The 6,154-nt window shown below is 34.8% G+C and overlaps 1 long non-coding RNA gene across 1 annotated transcript; it reads right to left on the bottom strand.

The window, feature by feature from the left end:
* Nucleotides 1–3,601: 3,601 nt before the first annotated feature.
* Nucleotides 3,602–3,922, bottom strand: LOC122000460. The gene is made up of 2 exons (XR_006117137.1): nucleotides 3,833–3,922; nucleotides 3,602–3,743 (listed from the first exon to the last, which is right to left on the bottom strand). It is a non-coding gene; the product is annotated as an uncharacterized LOC122000460 (long non-coding RNA).
* Nucleotides 3,923–6,154: the final 2,232 nt, after the last annotated feature.

Below are 6,154 nucleotides of genomic sequence, written 5' to 3'. Positions count from 1 at the left end.
TTTGATATCTTTTCTTATTTGTAGATTAAAAGAGATTTTAATTTTTACAAGATAACTTTCTTTTTATCCACATATTTAATAGAAAGATTTTAATTTATAAAATTTCCTTTTTATTAACCAATCATGAAGGGAAAATTATTGGAGAAATTTTTTTTATAAATTTCCGGAAGCAAATAAGAAAGTTTTAATTTGTGTTTAAAATTTTATTTGCTTGGAGATTTTATTAGTGGTCGGCCATTGTAAATTGAATAGAAAAAATTGTTTTAATTAAATAAATTTTTCTTTTCAATGGCAAAAGAATTAAGGAAGTTTTTATTAAATTTTCCTTATTTTCCAAGACCAAGGATTATAAAAGAGGGGGTAGAGGAGGCTTCATTATGAACATCTCTATTCTATTTTTCCTCTCTTTTCTCCTTGGGTGTGGCCGGCCCCTTCTTTTCTCTCCTCTCCTTTGTGTGGCCGAAACCTTCTCATGGTGGAGATAACTTTGGTGGCCGGATCTAAGAAGGAGAAGAAGGAGATAAAAGAAGCCTCTTTTCTAGTATCCCTTGGAGCATTGGTGGTGGTTGAATCTCTTCATCCTTGGAGGTGCTCTTGTTGTGGCCGAACCTTGCAAGGAGGAGAAGAAGGTGCTTTGGTGGTTTCTCATCTCGGAAGATCGTTGCCCACACAACGTCCGAGGTTAGAAGAGGAATACGGTAGAAGACCTAGAGGTTTTTGCTTGCAAAAGAAAAGGTATACTAGTATTTAATTTCCGCATCATACTAGTTTTATTTCTTTGTAAAAATACCAAATACAAGAGGCATGCGATTCTAGTATTTCGAATGAGTTTTCGATGTTGTATTCTTTTGCTTTTCTTTTCCTTGTGATTTGATTGTTCTTTTTGGTTGACCTAAAGTTATTTAAGGAAATTAAATATTAGCTTTCCTTAAAAGGCTTTGTCTAGGCGGTGGTGGTTATTCCCATATCCAAAAAGGCCATGTGCCTCGCCATGCAGTCCTGGAAGCCAATTTTGGAAATTAATATTTAATGGAATTAATAACCTAGGTGATTTGGATCGAACGTGTTAAGTTCCGCAGGAGATCCAAGTCTAAACCTAAAAGAACAAATAAATTAAACTTAGGATCAAACGTGTTAAGCTCCGCAGGCGATCCGAGTTTAATTTAAAAGAACACATGGTAGCTAGGAAAAGGTTCAGACCTTTTTACAAAATTTTTGTACAGTGGAACCATTAGGTTTTCCGAGTAGGAAACAACACATCCACCATAAAATACTCCTTCTCGGAAACACTCTGGAGGTAGAGAAGCCTCGTACAAACTCACACACATAGTAGACACAAGAAGAGAAAGATACAAGCTAATACAAATGAAATCTTACAAGATTTATAATGAATAAACCATAGCTTGCTCTCTTCTTACTTGTAGACACCTCTTAAACCTTGGAAGTGCAACAGTACTTGTCTCCAAGAAGCTTCCAAGAACTGGTGTGAAGATCTATGCTCGATGAAGAGAGTGGAAGAGAAAAGATGACGTGAACAGTGCACATGAACCCCTTTTCTTTCTACATAACAGCTATATTTTCAACCTTAATCGACTACCCTAGTCGATTAAGCATTATTAAATCAATTAGCCAGATCGATTCAGTAACATTCTGTTGTGTTAGAATTTGAGGGATGCCCTAAGGCAATCATCTTATATTTTTTTTATTTATTTGATAAGTATAGATTCACTATTTGAGTGCATATTATATGTTTGATTGTCTTAAACTCATTTACTGAATGTCCATAATATAATTCATAACATGAGAGAATTTGTTATTAGATCACAACTAGTGATTATCTCTACATGTGAAATTATGAATATATTGAAATTTCCCTAGTCATCGAATTGATATATACGGACACCATCAATTCTGTAAGACTAGCACGAGTTATACTCCTTGGTTAGGCCAAGCAGTTGTTTTCTTACTGGCTGAAGATATTGGGATGTCGAGAGTTAAATGTGGATGCTAGTTATGGTAACTAGTTCATTGGAGTGACTCACTGCAAGACTTCATATGGTTCTCTACATATATATAGATATGTTTGTGAAGTTCTTACTACAGCACGAGTGCAAGTTTCCTTCGACTTGAGGTATACAAATCATCTTGGTCATGGAGACTTATACTTTGACATCTTAAGCAAACATCTCATTGAGGTGTAGACCTGTGATGATTGGGTATAAGTTAAAGTGTCCGAAGGTGTTTGGATAATCCACAGAGGATTCACTACTTCTTGCGAGGAGACGTATACCCTATAGCCATTCGTTAGGATTATTACTTAAAGTCTTTGGCCAAAACATCACATGCTAAGAGTGCGAGACTTTTGTATACATGTATGAGTAATTTGAATCCACATAATAAGGAAGTATTACTTAGGCTAGGTGTGACGTAGTCAGCCTAGTGAGGGCAAGACACATAGACCATGTCTTAAACCAAGTGGGTATAAGACGAGTGAAAGGAATGAGGCATGACTCATTGTAACTGTTGAAGGGTTTAGAATTAATTCTAAGATGAACTATAATTTTCTGGCTAATTGGGAATCATGATGTACTACTAGATGCCACTCATAATCATTCTATAATTAAGTAGTTAATTAGGATGACCAAGATAAATCGGGAACCTATTGGGTCACACACACTAACGAGTCTCTAAAAGACGTAAAGTAAGTTAAAGAATAGGATTCTTAGATCAAGATATAAATATTTAGTTGGACCATACATAAGACAAATATAGAAATATTTGTCGCAATGAAAGCGCAGATGGGCCACATCTCTTATGGAAGAGTTGGACCATATTTGGTTTAATCATGAATTAGTCATGAACCAACTTGGTTTAGTTGTGAATCAAACCAAGGGGTTAATAGACTAATTTTTTGTTAAGGGCACTACAACAAAAACATTAAAAGACAATGGTTAAAAACTGTTGTCGTAGGCCCTTTAAAACCGTTGTAGTTGACAGTGTTGTTAAAAGTGGGGGCTACGACAATGATTTTAAACCGTTGTCTTTGAATGAAAAGACAACAGTTTTGCAACGGTTTTAAACCGTTGTCTTTGAATGAAAAGACAACGATTTAAAACCGTTGTTGTTTAGAGCATTTTTTATTAACACTGCTAGTTTACAACTATTTTTGGGGCTTCAACAACAGTTTTTAACCGTTGTCTTTGAGGGTGATACACAACAACAATGGTTTTAAATCATTGTCTTTTAAATTATTATCTTTTAATACTAATATATCATATTTCAATATAAATATATAATAAAGAATCATAATCACAAAAGAAAGAATATTTCTCATATCAATGTCATTCAAAATGTTACTTATACAAGAATTATATTACAATCACAAAAGAAGAAACATGTCTAATATTCAAATAAAATTTATCCCAATACAAATAAACAAATAAGCTTCATTTACAACTAATGAACAATTGTCAAAAGACTAGAAACTTGTGATGGTGGTTCATGCCTTGTAGGATTGCAAGTAATTATTGTCAACTCAAGCCCCATCAAAATTTTTAACTTGTAGAATTTCATTGGACTCCTCTTTCTCACTTGCTAATTCTTCCATGTCAACCTTTTCCAACATTCTGGATTTTTGTGAAGCAAAGTATGTGAGCAAAGCACCAAAAATAAAAGGAAAGAATATAATACCTGTAGAAGACGTAAAACAGGGTTGATAGCTGAAATTTGGAGAAATGTAGTTGCTACAACCACAATAACATATTTGATAAATCATATACTCTTCAAGTACCCCATTTATATTGGCAAATATAACCACAACATAAAAGCTTACATGTAGAGGTGGTGGTGTTTTGGCATAATAACATGTTGGATTGCAGTACTCAAGCTCCCCCTTGGCAGGCTCATCATACTATGGAGAACCAAATATTTTATAAAGACTATATGTCGAGCTCAAGCTCAGTCCTACTATTGTTAAATCAATTCCCAATGAAAGAGATGTTAGATCTGGATTATTCGTATTAATAACACTCAATAATCTAAGCATGCCAAATGGACTAGGCAGTAATTGTTACCCGAGTGGACTTTACATTTGATCTCTATATGACTGGCAAACATCAGACATCTGCTGTAGTTGAAGTTGAGAAAGACTTTGTGGTTGTTGATATTGCTGAATCAGTTGCTCATGCATACTCATACCAGAGGCTGGTGTAGGAGAGTTCAACGGTCTCAACCCAATACTAGGGTCTCCACTGTTTTGAATCTGTATAAAGTTGAGGGCAAAACCATTTAATCCATAGCATTAATAAAGATTAAACTATCTAAAGAATTGCAGCCAGGGTAAGGTACCTATGAATGATAATTACCATGAGAAGGAAAGAAATCAGAGCCATGTGAACGTAGGTCTTGAGTGTTTCCAGTGGCAAAAGGCAGCTCACCACTATGGGTTGTGGTAGTATGCAGTTGTTGTTGCTGAAGGCTAGATTGAAAAGTTCCTCCTAAGCTAAATCCGCTAGATCGTGTCATCTGGTTGATATCAAACTACCAAATGAATGAAGAAATATGATCAACATAGATAAGCCAATTCCAAAAGTTCACCACAGTTCAACTAATGCATTTAATTAATTATGAAAAAAATAGATAAAGAAATATAGATTGTTGAGTGAATATTACTTGTAATTGTCAAATCCTGGACAACATTTGATGTTACTTGGAACGTTGGTGGCACACTAGGAAACTTTGTCAATAGAACCTGCAAAATATAAACATATATTAGAAGATAAAAATATCCAAAACAAGGTCATTATCCCTCAACTAGTTAGGTTTCATCTTTGCAAGGCTTGCCACTTATCCCAATGATTTTAAATTCTTGATTTGTATGAGTTGTCTTCACTCTCGAATTTTCAAAGCTCTTCTAGCCTAGCAACAACAAACAGTGAAAAAATAATCTTAGTAGACACAATATGAAGAATGAAACAAGCAAGCTAAAACAAGTTGCCTCAATAGGTATATTATATATAGGCATTCAGTAACCTAGAAAATAAAAATAAAGAACAAATTCTTAATCACCTTATTCTAGTCCAGTTGGTATACATCCTTGATATTTTGATTTGCAAGTAGAAAACCAACCACTAGTCCAGGACACACAGTCATAGTAGTAGAGACATCTATGTTCAACAAATAAGAAAGATAATAATATTTTTAAAACAATAAAGTGATTGAATGACAATGCAAGCAAAAGCAAATAGCAGAAGTGTAGAAACATTGTAAGTTCTTACCAATACTCAAAGAAGGCCTCCTTGTGAAGTCCTCAAATTAGAAGGAAAACCTCCATATCCCATGACTCCAGCACCAAGGTCAATAAAGTTTTTAGGATTGTTTTGAAAAAATAATTGTCTCACAAGAAGACATTCCCTAAAAATGTATTTTTGTAACTATCAGAATGCAACAAATAAGCCCACAATTATGTAATCCATAATTTCAACAATAAGTGACTAGAAGGAAATTCACATACTATTTTTCCGCATGCTGCCGCAAAATAATGTCAGGAACCTGTAAGGCCTCCTGAGAGTTCTCAATTTCATTGACCGCTCAGATAGATTGTTCCTGAATATGATGGTTGTATCATTGATTCACATACATGGAGTAATCACTCCAGTCTTTGATAGCCTGATCATAACCTGAAGAATGAAACAGAAATGACATTTATATTGCTAGGAACAAAAGATTGCAGATAAGTGCAGTGACCAAGCAATCTTCATTACAATTCACCACCTCCAAAGAAATAGGCTGGGGATGCATAACAAGCGGACACATAATAATTGCCACCATCAGTAAATTCAGACAGAACAGGTGCCGACGAACCCTCTGAAGAAGTCCACATGCTTGACGATTCAACATTACTCGATCTAGTATGGGCAACATAAACCTAAATTTCAGAAGCAATCATTTACTCGCACTAATTATGTTCAAGGTCCAAAGATAGCTTATGCAAGAAAAAAACTACACTGAATAAAAACTATTACCTGCTTGGTGGCTTCAACAGCATCTTTGGACTTCGGCTGAGGATCCAAAGACAACTTCTGCAATAAATTTGAAGCTTTTGCAGTGTAGCGTTAAGGATAATACCAACCAGACAAAGCGATCTTTTTGGCAA

Source organism: Zingiber officinale, chromosome 7A (genome assembly GCF_018446385.1).
Source record: "Zingiber officinale cultivar Zhangliang chromosome 7A, Zo_v1.1, whole genome shotgun sequence".
In the NCBI taxonomy this organism is placed as follows: Eukaryota; Viridiplantae; Streptophyta; class Magnoliopsida; order Zingiberales; family Zingiberaceae; genus Zingiber; species Zingiber officinale.
The sequence above is the reverse complement of the archived record's forward strand: the minus strand, read 5'-3'. Positions and strand labels throughout refer to the sequence as shown.